Consider the following 13,688-nt stretch of genomic DNA (forward strand, 5'->3'; position numbering starts at 1 on the left):
AGCTAGCTGCTGACCTTCAACATCATGAATGCCATGCTCATGAATGAATGAAAAAAATGCCATTGCATTTTTATATATATTTTGACCAGTGTTCCTTCTTTGACATTCAAGTTTGCCAGTTAGCTAACTTGAAAGCGCAAGTTAACTTGAAAAAATTATTCTTTGGCTCCGCCCACTGATGTTTAACTCAGTCAGATGAATTCTGCCTCCAGAGCAGCTCTGCCTCTGAGAAATGTGTGTAAAAATAAACCCAATCTCACATAAAACTAAATCACTGCCTTGTGACACTCCATCTATCTCTCCTCACCCTCCATTCTCCTCTGTGCCTCTTTTAAAAAACTATTTTTTAATCTCTCTGTATAGCACAGCATACATCTTCTCCCTTGTCTCCGCTGCTCACTTGCCTACACCACATCTTCATTATGAGACGCCGCCTCGCAGCGTTCCTCCTCTCTTACCAGAAGCCTATTAGGGATTTCCCCTTTTATTTATTGATTAATACATCATCAAGTGAAGCTCCGGCCGAAGCCCAGAGAACAACAGCGAGGCTTCCCCGGTGTCTGCAGCCTGGCCGCTTAACATTCAGGACTCGCCTCGCCTGTTAGACAATGATTGCTATTCTTTTTTTCAAGGCAGCCTGGCTTGTGAGAGCGGCTGCGTTTTCACCGCGGCTCGTGGTGGAAGCTGAGGGAAAAGCAAAAAATGAGATACAGAATTAGACTCTTTCAAATTACCAGGCTTTAAAAAAAAAAAAAGTGTGAATCTGTCTTGAAGGGATTTGTGCATAGACACAGACAGTTTAACCTGTTTCACAGATGTATAAATGTATTTTTAACCCGTTTAAATAATACACCACCTTGCTTTTCTTATCAAAGGCGCAGAGCTCTGAAACTGCTGGATGTAACTTCAAAGCATGAAGTATTTCCCTAACCTACAAAATCGGTTTCACTACAAACAAGCAGGCAGCGAAAAAGGGGATCACTGTGGCTGTGAAGAGAGGGAGGAAGAGTGGAGAGGAGAGAGGAGGAGAAGAGAGAGGAGGGGAGGAGAGCAGAGGAGGAGGAGAAGAGAAGAAAGTGGTGTTTTGTAGGAAAAGCTTTGTGTGGCTTTCCCTCCCTCGCTGGGCTGCATGTCAGGCCGCAGAACATTAAAGTGGAGGATGGGAATGCGATTTTCCATTCTCTAAATCGCTCCCTTTCTTTCCGTCCAACTTTCATGCACGTGCACACACACATGCATGCTCTGTGTCTCTCTCTCTCTCTCTCTCTCACACACACACACACACATATATGCACATGCACAACACATACAAACACACTCCCACTCACTCACTCATAAACATACCGGTGTAGGGCCGGGCTGCAGAGAGAGAGGGAGGGGATCGCCGTGACAACACCACACGGGCAAGTCCCGCCTCTTTAAACTTTAAACCAGAAACCCACATGTGTCTCTGCTTTCTAAATCTGGCAGGCGGGCAGGCGACCGCAGGGCTGCGACTCTCAGACAAGACGAGCTGTAGCGGGACTGGTGCAGTGAGTCTACACACAGCAGAGGAAAAAAAAAAAAGCCTTTAAAAAAAAAAAAAAAACAGAGCTAGAGAGACAGCAGGGTCACGGGAGTCCACCAAGTGTCCAGGAAGCAGCGCGCAGCAGCTCAGGCCCGGGGCAGGGAGGACTCGGCCAAAAGGAGGCGGGGAGCAGTTTGTTATTGGAAAAGCTGACAAGAGAGCGAGGAGAGGGGAGGGGAGAGAAGAGAGGTGGCCGCCTGACTGGAGTCGGTCAAGAGGAGGCCTCATGCAGCTTTTTAGGAGCAACTCAATCTCTTTTTTTTTACCCGCCTGACACACCCCACGACGACTTTGACCGGAGCTCACCGGCTGCCCCGAAGGGAGGGACAGAGGGGAACTAAGGAGAGGAAGAAAGACAAAAAAGAGAGGGAGAGAGAAGGAAAAGAAAGGGAGGCGAGGTAAGTCTGGGTTTGCGTGCCGCTGTCTCTCGTGGCCTTGTTTGGGCTGCTCATTAGTGCGGTTGTTGGTGTGACGGGGGGGGGGTGGGCGGGGACGTGGGCCGTGCTTTGTTGAGTGCGGTGCTACCATATTCCTTCAAAACTGAATCAAACCCGCTGTTCCCCCTTTTTCAGCTTTCGGAGCCGGCTTGATTCTGTTTACTTGTTTCTTTTGCCAGTATGTTTTTTTCCCCTCTTTTTGCTCGCCAGCTCGAGCAAAACTTTACTTTAGAACCACTTTACAAATGCAGAGCCCCCTAGACTGAAGCGGGGAAAATTAATTTGTTATTTGTTGCTGTGGACCGAAAAGTTAGGAAGAAATGAAGCTCGGGAATTTTCTTTTCTTTTTTCTTTCAGAAGTGAAATTGCAAGAAAAGTGATTTCCGAGGCTGTTTGCTCTAAATCTCACCCGTTTTTTATCATCTTTGTGTGGTGAGGGGGGAGAGAGAGAGAGGGAGGGTGGGTGGGCTGACCGCCCCACTTCCCCATATCAGTCCCCGGCAACACATTTGGTTTCAATTACTTGGGCCCTCTGGGGAACATGCTGCTATAAATAAGTAACAAGGAGCTGAGTGTGGACGGGCCGGGGTTCGACTGTGGAGGAAGGCTCATGCCTCAACACTGACTGGTTTCCCTCTTGGTGGGAGGGATCTGTGGCTGGGTCAGTTGTGGTGAGAGAGAGAGTGTGTGTGCGTGTGTGAGTGGAGGCGGGGGGGTCGTGTGTGTGTGTGGGTTGAGGTCCTATAGCTCAATACCCTGTGTAGCTCAATGGGTAGAGCAAGGCATTAACCCTGCCAGGGTTAAAGGTTTCACTGCCTCTGGGATCGCTCATGTTAAAAATGAATGCACTCGTGTTGCTGGAAGGCGCTTTGGATAAAAATGATCCAACAAATCACTGCAGGTGAAAACCTTGTAACTCCAGTCCATGTTTTAACTTCAGTTTCATGCTCCTCTCTGGGTTGAGAAATTTCTTCCACCTTTGAAAATTCTTCCACCTTTTTTCCACCTTTTCAAAAACCCATTTAATAAACTGAACAATGCCTGGTGGTCAAGCTAAAAACAAGGCTGTTCTTCCTAGTTCCTGAAAAGTTTACCTTTCGGAGATATGAGTTTTTCACCAGACAGTGACAAAATATAGAATATATTATGGGTTTGTTGTTTGTGTGTGTGTGTGTCTGTGTGTGTGTGTGTGTGTGTGTTGTATGTACATACATATTTGCAGCCGCATATTTGTCCAGTGTATTGTAAGACTAGAGGTAATACCAGATGTAGCTATGTAGAATTGTTCATGTAATATTCATGTCAAAACATTGAATTGAAATAGTACGAGACGGAGACAGTTTTTTAAATTATTTTTTGGTATTGTCACCTCTCTGTAGAAAAATGACATTCAACAGTGGTATTGGGTTGGATTCAAACGCAGGACATTGTGTTTACATGTTATGTGCATTAGACCGCTGAGCCACCAGGACGTCCCAAAACAATTAGTTTGATAGACAGGAGTTTGCAGCGCTGTGCTTGAATGTAAGTGCATCTGTGCACAGTGGAGAATCCTGCATCATCCTGAACCTTTCTTTCATTGTTTTTTAAGCTAAACACATATTCTAATCTGTGAAGCTCCTCCTTGCCAGACAATCTGACACCCTCTGATGGATAAAACATTTGAATTTTCTGAACAGTTCCTCTCAGAGGTGGAGCAACAGTGCGGCAGCAGTGCATGTAGTAAAATGTGGGACTCCTACCATGGCTACAGCTATACCGGTGCATCCATATTAAAGCTACACTAGGCGAGATCTTTATGTAAAAATACTCCTGTCTTGGCCTAAAATCACACAGGGGCTGGAGCAGAGAAGAGCGTCCCATCTCCTCTAACGGAGACGCTGCAGATTCGCCCTATTTACCCAAATTACATTCTGCTGTCAGGTACGGTCACTTCTCCGCACACAGGAAGTCTCCTAAACAGCAGTGAGTGTGCAGTTCACTGACGTCACTTTGTATGGTTTCTTAGGTGTTGGAAGTTCAAATTTTTCAAACACCTAGCTGCCTAGTGCAGCTTTAACATTTCCTTTCCCTGTAACAGCAGTAGAGGTCATAACCAGAAACACAGGAAGACAGAAAGACTGACAGAGAGAGATTGGGGGGGGAAATTCGCAGCAACTCCCAAATGTGTCTTTGCGACAGCCTGCAGCCGTTAGGTGTCTGTGTACTTGTGAATAGTTTCATTACATTTGTCCAGAACAGTCTCTCCCAGCAGCCACCTCTTCCCTCCCGCTGACCCGTGTGGTCCACAGCAGAGAGCAACAGGCCCGGTATGAACACACCCCACCTGCTTGAGGACACACAGCAGCTGTTGGCCAACACAAAGTTATATTGGGAGTGGAGTCGCTGCAAATATCACAAACCCCCCCCGTCCCCCCGTCCCGTCTCTCTTCCTCTGTCTCTTTGCGTCCTTCTCACTCTGTCTGCCCCTCACCTCCCTGTCTGCTATTACCTCAACTCTTAGATATGCACACACACACACACACACACACACACACACACACACACACACACAAATATAGCTCTAGTAGATATATATATACATGCATACACGCCCAATCCACTGATCCTGACAGTGTTGGTGCCTTGCTCCACCCATTGAGCTTCACAGGGAAGACTAACCCTAAGTTTATGAATTTGACTGACAGTGACGTTCAGGAGGAAGTCAAGTTCAACTTTAACCCACAAACATTTCACATATATAGATAGACACACATAGACACATTTATATAGATATAACAGCATGGTAAAAATTCAGATAGTTTCAAGTGGGCACAAAAAATTCACAATTAAAAAAGCTTTGGAAACTGTTTTGAGCTGATATCAGGAAGATATTTAGGTCCTGATTCCACAAAACGATGTATGTGTTTACACAGGTTTTAGATGCTGGTGCAGGCTGTCGCATCAACATCTATTCAATGTAAAAAAAAACCTTTACACCATTGAAGATCCAATCATCCAAACCACGCATTTGAGCACTGTACCCAAATACTGTAAATGCAATGCGTCTTGAATCCACATACAGGAGCGACGTTAACAGAACATACATTTTCGCACATGGATCCAACCAGGCAGCAGAAGATCGGACAGGAACATGCTACTAAAAATAGATTGTCAGGATGCTCATGGATGGGGAACGAGGGAAACGAGGAGTTTACTGTCACTTTTATAAAGGACAGAAATATTATGAGAGGAAGTGACGTACATGTCGGAAAGAGAAATCCGTATTTTAACAGCAGGAGTAAATGTAATCCAGCTAAAGGATATCTGGGCACAATCTGGATACGAGATGCATGTTAATGCCGGGTGGAAACGAGGCCAAAATGTTTCCAGCGCCGCATTCTAACACGAGCGCTGCAAAAGTCAACAGTCAGTCTCTCCGGCCACCGCTGAGTCCGGTTTACTGTTTGCTGAAAGCGTCTGGGGTTTTTGTTCTTTCCCATGGATCTTTGCAGCAGGACTTTGGCAGCGCAGCGCTGCACAGTGCAGCCGCACTTCAAAAGACCAGCTTCTTTCTCATCTGATTAACATTAAACATCTAACAGGGGCGCTGCAATGAGGTTTCCACTGCTCCACTGACAAGGGGGAGGGAGGGAGAGAGAGGGAGAGACAAGAAGGAGAGAGAGAGAGAGAGGTCACATACGGTTACTGGCATTCCTAGCATTTTCCTTCAAAATCATTATTATTTTAAACGTTTGCTTTGGCAACACACGTCTAATTGAGCTGAGTTTAGAGAGAGTGATAACATACCAAGAAGGATAGAGGAAAAGAGAGCAAAGAGAAATAGAAGAGCAGTCAGATGGAGTAAGAGAGGAAGGGAGAGAAGAGAAGGGGGTGAGAGAGGGAGAAAGACCCAGGGCAAGAAGAGAGAGAAATGAGAAACAGAGGAATACAGGAAGAGAGGAGAGGAGGAGAGCTGGTGAGCGAGTTATAATTAAGGGATCAGACTTTCCGGCCGGCAGGACCGAGCGGCGCCATGACGACCAAGATGGACAGATACAGGGGGGTGGACGAAATAACAGAGAGGCCAGAAACAATATATGACTATCAGGTGAGGAGGAGGGCCGGCCTGCACCTTCACAACCGCTTCAATCCTCCCTGAAACAAGATGGCTGCCCATAACACTACTAGAGATGGGATATATGCGACGATTCCATACGGGTTCACGATTCAATACGACCGGGATGCAATATGTTACAAATAAAAGTTCAGTGGCAACAAAGTCTGACTGTGCAGAATTATGTTTATGTCTGAGCCACAAATCTTTCCAGCGATGGCATTTGCTCACTAGAATGTAAACAACAATTTAAAAATGCAATTACGAAGAGTAAATGATATCATTTGGATGGAGAGCTTGTGAAACTGTGATGGTCAAGCCTCTCATTTGTGATTACTACAGCAGAATGAAATCAGTTTTCTGCCCCACGATACGTATTGTCACATTTTTGTATTGTGATATAATGAATTTCGATATATCATCCCATCCTTAGTTGATTCAAGTCTGTGGTTATTTTTGAGGCTGTAGTTTTGTGCTATATAGCAACTAAACCTTGTTAGCTGTCTGTCTGCGATCGCTGTTCCTTTGCAGTTTATCTGTATCTGTCATACGTTATCATGATTTTCCAGACTGCTCCCTTTGCCACGTTGCAGTTTTTCAGACCGATGCACCTACAATTTATCTCAAGTTGACTTGAAAACTCTCGAACATCAGCGGTCCGATCTCTTTTAAAGCCGACACACACCGCTAATTGGCGTTCAGCTTAATAAGAGCGGCCTGTGTGGCTGCCTTTGTGATTAGGATTTAGCCGCTTCAAAGTTAAAGTCCTTTTTCATGTGGCGCTTCTGTTACTTTCTCCACCCCCTGCAGATAGATAGATAGATAGATAGATAGATAGATAGATAGATAGATAGATAGATTGCTTGAGAGGAAAAAGCGAGGGACAGATGAGATGAGAAGAGGAGGTGAAAAGAGAGAAATGTGATGCAGGAGCGGACAGGAGAGGGATTTGCTGAGTGAGAGATAATTTGGGGATTAGACTTTCGAGCAGGACCGAGCTGCGTCAAGCCAACCTCTTCCCAGATCAGCTTGGCACGCCGCGGCAAAGTCATTTCCATGGAAATGATGACACCCCCCCTCCCCTCCCCTCCCCCCCAACCCCTTCAACACCCCCCCCCCCCACCCCCATTGTTTTTGTGGCCATTTAGCTGTGGGGTAAATGCTGCCTAAACCTTTGCAAACAGAGCGTTTTGAGAAAGAACAATGGAGATGCAGAGATGCTGTAGTTTTCAATTTGTGCAAGAGTGTGTGTGTGAGAGTGTTTATGCTTATTTCTGTCTGCGTAAGTGTGTGTGTGTGTGTGTGTGTGTGTGTGTGTGTGCATGCAAGTGTGTACGTCTGTCTTCACTCACTGTTTAATGAGCGGCATCTGTAGAAGCGACTCCACTCCCACGAGTCCGTCCATAACAGTCTTCTTCTTCTTATTTATTTTTTATCGGAGTGTGACCCAGCCATCAGGCGGGTCAATTACGAGGGAAAGTTCTTATTTACGGTGATGGCCTGGCAGTTGGCAGTGCCGGGTCTCCGTCCGCATCATTATAGCTTCCTCAGACTTCGGCCAAAACACGGAGACAAATATAATTAGACACCACCGGTCAATCAATGTGACGGGTTCAAAACACCTCTCAGAAAAAAGAAAAATGAAATGGGTAGCTGCGATTTTGGTAGCTTGTTTTTTCTCACAATTCAACCTTAACGCTGTCATTCATGTGTCGAGTGAGTTTCACGACCCTTAAAGCCAGAGGTGGGGAATCGAGTCACATGACTTGGACTCGAGTCACAGTTTTAATTGCTTGAGACTTGACTTGATGCATGAAGAGAAGACTTGAGACTTGACTTGACTTGGGTTCTGGTGACTTGGGACTCGACTCTGACTTGTACTTTGATGACTTGAAAAGGTTTCTAAAGTCTTGACTTGAGATCTTGTGTTTGTGTAAATGACTTAGATTGAAAGTGATGAGATTTGTCGACTGAATTTAAATTCTGTTTTCTGAATTTGTATGGAATGATTGAATTTATTGAAGTTGAAACTGATTATAGAAATCAAACTCATGATGCTCTTACCAAGTTTTTATCCTATTAAAACCATATTGCATTGAAAAGTCCTACATATTTAGTTTTCTTTAAGATATTAAATTGATACTGGACTCTTGATTTCTTCTGACTTGACTTAGTGTTCTACATTTAGACTTGGGACTTGACTTGAGACTTGTGCCTTAAGACTTGAGACTGACTTGGGACTCGAACAAATCAATTTAGTCAGCTGAAAACGAACTGAAAGAGAAAACTGGATAAGAACAGACTGATGCAGACAGAAATCAAATTTGACTTGACTGTTGTCACTTTTATTCTGCTCACGTGTACAGCCTACAACTTTGGGGTATCCTTCCGAGTGCACAATTCCCTTTTTAATATAAATTCTGCACAGCGTAGTTGCAAATTTTGACCCAGGTTATTTTATGTATTTTCTTATGTTCCCATGCTGATCATGCCACTGCTGACTCTCTGAATGTTTCTCCCTCTTGGTGTTATAAATGTCAGCCAGTTAGTATCCTGTGACGTCTCCCTTTCCTGTCCTCCTTCCTGTGGAGAAAATAAACAGGGTGGTCTCTCTCTCTCTCACACTCTCTCTCTCTCTTGCTCTCTCTCTGTCTATCATTATCTCTCTCTCTCTCTCTCTCTTTAAAATAACCTATTGGCAGGATAAGACCCTCCTTTACACCTGGCATCAACATGCATCCTGAGTGATCTGATTGTAATTGGATAGCAGAAAAACACATAAAATCCAGGTGTGAATGTAAACAAGATGCATAGAAGAACCTCCAAACCACCATTTGGCCACTTTAACCCCTTGCACCCTGAGTTTCCCCTTAAATTTCCCCTTAAGTAGCTTCAAAGTTAGAAAAAACATTTACTGTAGGACAATGTCACATCCATCTTCTGTATCTGCTCCTTGCAACGATTCACTGAAGCTACAGCTGCTTATATTGAGTGAAATATTTTTGTATTGCTGCACCATTACAACAAATGGAGAAAAAAAAAAGTAGATATATTGTGCATCATTTTATACACATTTCCCTGTAATCCAACCTGACATGTTTGGTATCTTTGGAAACCTTAGAAAGCCTCTGGAAATCTTGGCTAGAATTTATACAGTAATAAAGTTTTGTGGGTTTGAACAAAACTTTGTAATGATGGACCCACATGAGGGTAGAAGTTAAGGAGAAATACAACACTACAACGCTGTTAAAAAAAAATAGCCAATGGCGATGCAGGCCTACCTTACATTTCTGGGCCCACTTTGTAGTTTGGTGGTGTATTTTTCTTATTCCCGCAGATAACTGATCAAACGTAGACGATGACCGATATTCAAGATCGGTATTCATTGCAGTTTAGTTGTTTGCCCAGCTGATGCGGCTCTGGGACGGCTGGTCAAAACTGTCTCAAAGTGTTGAACTAGCTGAGAGTTAGATGAACTGTGGCGGGTCGGCTGTGGTTTTCTGTCTCTCTCCATGAGGCCGCCGGCTCACGGAGCCTCTGATCCTTTTGGTGCTTCGGGTTTCTGAGAACCTTTCATTTTCACTTTCAAGGTCATGGTCTCTTTTTGTTTCTCTTTTTACATAGATCTATCGCTCTCTCCTCTCCCGCTATCTCTATATCTCTCCGTCTCTTTCACTTTATCTCCCCGTTTCTCCTCCCTGCAACCCCCTCCTGTCTCTCTCTCTCTCTCTCGCTTTCTCTCTCTCATTTTCTTCATTAGCCCCCTTTCCACTGAAGGCCAAAAGCCCTGGAACTTAAGCGCTGGGCTAAACTTGTTAAAGTGTTTCCACTGAGCATCCTGGTCCCTGCGTAACCATGACAACTAACTTATACACAACTGCTTGTCATCAAACATGGCAGACAACGCTGCTGTCAACCGTATAATCGTTAACATTAGTTTTAATTACTTTGTGGGAAGTTTTAAAAAAGAAGAAGGTTGCAGGATGAGGCTAACATCATTCACATGAAAAAACAAAGTGTCATCGCTGGGCAGTGATTTAAACGCCTACTGAAGGCGTTAAAGTAAAAAAAAAAACTGCCTTGCCTGCGTAAGCAAAGGCATTTTTTTCCCCTTTAACATTAGTCCTTTACTACTGTGTGTGGCAAACTTAGAAAGTGAGTGATAGTAATTGGGGTATTTTCTAGACAGCTAAATAAGGCCAATGTTGGTTTTAATAAACGGTATCAGGCTAAAAAGTTGTTTCCAACTCGTAACGGTCTTATTTTTCTATGTCTCTATCTCTCTATTCTCTATGTATCTCTCTCTGGGTCTTTCTCTCTCTGTCTCTTCCACTTTTGTCTCTCATCTCTCTCTTTGTTTCTCTCTCTCTCTCTCTCTCTGTGTGTGTGTGTATATTTCTCTCTGTCTTTCTCGCTTTTTTTTTTAAACTCCATTCTGTTCCTGAGGGTACAGCATGACCGATTGGTACTTACCATAACAGTGTTGTTCTAAATAGTCTCAGACTCCAAAACAACACACTGCTCCGCATACCAATGAACAGGCAGTGTGCATCAAAGAAGATGGACAACTGCTGCAGAGCACCTGGGATGATGATTTTTTTTTATTATTATTATTTTGGATGAGCATAGCATAAATACCACAAATGTTTTCCGGAGACGATGGTTGAAGTGCATAAAAGTCAAAAACTGCATCAGTCAAACTGACTTGACAGCAAAAAAAAAAAATGCATGCAAAGAGTTTTACTCCAAAATATTTTGTCACCTACGCTGACAAAGTGACTGCTGGCATCAAAGTAAAACTCGCTACTGAACATTATTGAAGTTATGAATCATCTTGAGCATGCTCCTAACAAAAAGCTTGCAACATTTTAGATATATATGGAAATGGCGTCGTGTTTTGGAAAGAAACTCTTCGTACATTGTAAGAATGTTTTTCCTGCAGGATCTTTGGCTGCTGTTTGACTTTACATGATTTGAGAGGAAATTACTATTTTTTTCAGCTGGTCCAAATGGAATCTGCAGACTTGTTAAAGCATTTTCTATCACACACACAAATCCATATCCAGTAAAATTATAACTTTAAGTTAAGTTTAAGAACTAGTAAGTTATCACTACTTAAAACTCATTTTTCTAGACTTTTTATTAACTGTTTTTGACTGTTTTCCCTTGCTCTTGCCTTCATGTTTTCTATTTCTTACCTTGCTTTTATTGCTTTTGCTGTTACTCCTTTGCAAAGTACTTTACTCCATATATGACATTATGAATCACTGCTAACCCAACGGGTGGAGCGTGGCACCAGCACTATACCGGGGTTAGCGGGTCCATTCCCAATGTGGCCATCTGTGCTACAAACTCATGGACTCATGACACTGTAAGTGTCCCCTCTTGAAAAATGAATGAAGTGTGCTTTTATTCACAAGGAGGGACAGATCAGTCGATATTGTGAGAGCGCCTCTTCCTGTTTTCATAGCTTTCTGAGCCTTTTGCACCTCCACTGTGAGTCTTTCTTCAGTTTATGAATTGAACACTGCCGGCCTGTAATTATACAGTGACCACCAACTGGTATAGGTTATGGATCTTACTTGGTTTCCATAGCGACTGACGCTAATGCGGCTGTTACTTGTATGGATTGCAGCTGCAGCTAGATTGCTAGTTCTGAAAGGGCAATTACACTGACCTATAGGAACTTTAATTTCACAGTTCATATGTTTTATATATTTTACATAGGCAACTCAAAGTGTCCCGAACATAGTGTTCCTCTATGTTCTCTGCTGGACATAAAATTACTGTGTCTGTAAAACAAGAGTCGGTGGTGGAGAACCAAACAGCAGTGGAGTCATAATTGGGCCAGAGATCTCAAGGAAAAAAACAGTAATTGGTTTTATCTAAAAGGATGCATGGAGGCTTTCAAACCCATATAAATTTGTTTGAATCCCATGGAATTAACAACTAAACAGTTTCATCAGAATGTTTTTATGCCCTTTTTGCACTTTCACAAAAACTGATCCTTGCAAATAGCAAACATGTTTTTCGACAAACCAGTCAATGAAAAACATTTTTTTATGTGCAAAACGCTCATTAAAAAACAAAAGGGAATGTTTCCAATTGGTTGAGGCCCCTGCTGATCTGGAAGGAAATAGAAAATGTGGAGGGAAGGTAAAGCAAACGGTGTCGACATGCTTCCAAGGATCGGTGCACTGCAAGCTAGTCTTGGCTCCAAGATTAATATTTATTCAGTGTGATTTTGGAGGGGGAACTTGTGTGCCATCTGGTTGAGCCAGAGAAAATCCACAAGCTTCCTCTGAAGAATCCGCCACAGGCTCGTCCAATAGGGAGAGAGATACCGGTGACGGACGGGGAGCTCAACCAATAGAAAGCTTCTGATTTTCTCTGGATCCCCGTTAATCCCCGTGTAATGTTGGGGAAACACTGAGGAGTGCAGGAATCCTCAAGTGGGCCGGTGACCACAAGTTTGCCCAGTCCGATCTGTGGACTGAGCCGGAGAAGTGAGTCACGCTCTCCATTCCCTCAGCTGGACCACACTGAACCACAGCAGTACTTGACTGTAGCAGTACTGGGCCACTTCTTAGCCCTCTCTCCTCCTGCAACTATATAGGGAATTGGTCCTAGGTGGCTTTCACACAAGCATCGTTTGGTCCGGATTTAAGGAGCTTTTTTGCTAAATTCAGATCATTTTGACAGGTGTGAAGACGCCAAAAACCTGCAAAAGGTTCACAAAAACGTCCGTCTCGGTCCTTTTGCGGATCATTGTGGATCATTTTAGTGTGAAAACAACTTTGATAAAGTCCGAATCAAAGAGAGGAAATGACAATATGTGTGCCATGATAATAATAATCTTTCAGAGCATGTTGTTGGGATTGTTTTTAGCCAAATTACAGTTGCCGACTCTAGCTTGGTCAGAATTGTAGCGATATCGTCAGTAACGACATTTTTTCTCTTATTTTGGTCGGTAAGGAGCGTAATGCAGACATACTGATGACAGGGGAGTTCTTCTGTCTTGTCGATATTTTTCCCAAGTTATTTGAACCGTCATTATATATATTTTATGCCTTGAATCTCACTAGCTAGAGAGAAACCTACCGGCTGCCCCAGAGCGGAAGAACGCATCGCAGAGTATTACATCGTCAAAATAAAAGTCCCCTGGAATACTACAGGGTTGCAATTGTGCAGCATTATAATGTGAACGCCCTCTGGATGCCGTTCTAGTTTGATCTTTTTGTATTCCCACCAAGATATCTGTCCAATAGGTCCGCTTTATAGTATAGTTAGTGTGAAACAAACCGGACCAATGCAATGTAACAACCGAGTGCACTCTGGTTCAGACTTTAAAAGGACTATACAGTGTGAAAACGCCCTTAGAGCGCGTCTATTCAAACTCTCTAGTGTTTCCTCCTTCGGTTCAGTTTGTTTGGCCCGGAGAGAACAATGCCATTCGAACTCTGGTGGCGCCAAATAATTTCAATAGTGCATTGGCGTGAGTTACAAAATAAGCATTTTTTCCTAATTTGTGGACATGCATGGTTTTCGTCCAACAGCACTGTTATTCAGTTATTCAGCGCTACTACTT

The 13,688-nt window shown here is 43.5% G+C and overlaps 1 protein-coding gene across 1 annotated transcript in view; it reads left to right on the plus strand.

Annotated features, from left to right (window-relative positions):
• Positions 1 to 1,909: 1,909 nt before the first annotated feature.
• Positions 1,910 to 13,688, plus strand: part of sgcd (sarcoglycan, delta (dystrophin-associated glycoprotein)) — a 153,094-nt gene continuing 141,315 nt past the window's right edge. The window contains exon 1 of the mRNA XM_078286903.1: positions 1,910 to 1,965. The gene's annotated coding sequence lies outside the window, so the exon portion shown is untranslated. The remainder of the gene's footprint in view (positions 1,966 to 13,688) is intronic.

This window comes from Centroberyx gerrardi, chromosome 11 (assembly GCF_048128805.1).
Source record: "Centroberyx gerrardi isolate f3 chromosome 11, fCenGer3.hap1.cur.20231027, whole genome shotgun sequence".
NCBI lineage: Eukaryota > Metazoa > Chordata > Actinopteri > Beryciformes > Berycidae > Centroberyx > Centroberyx gerrardi.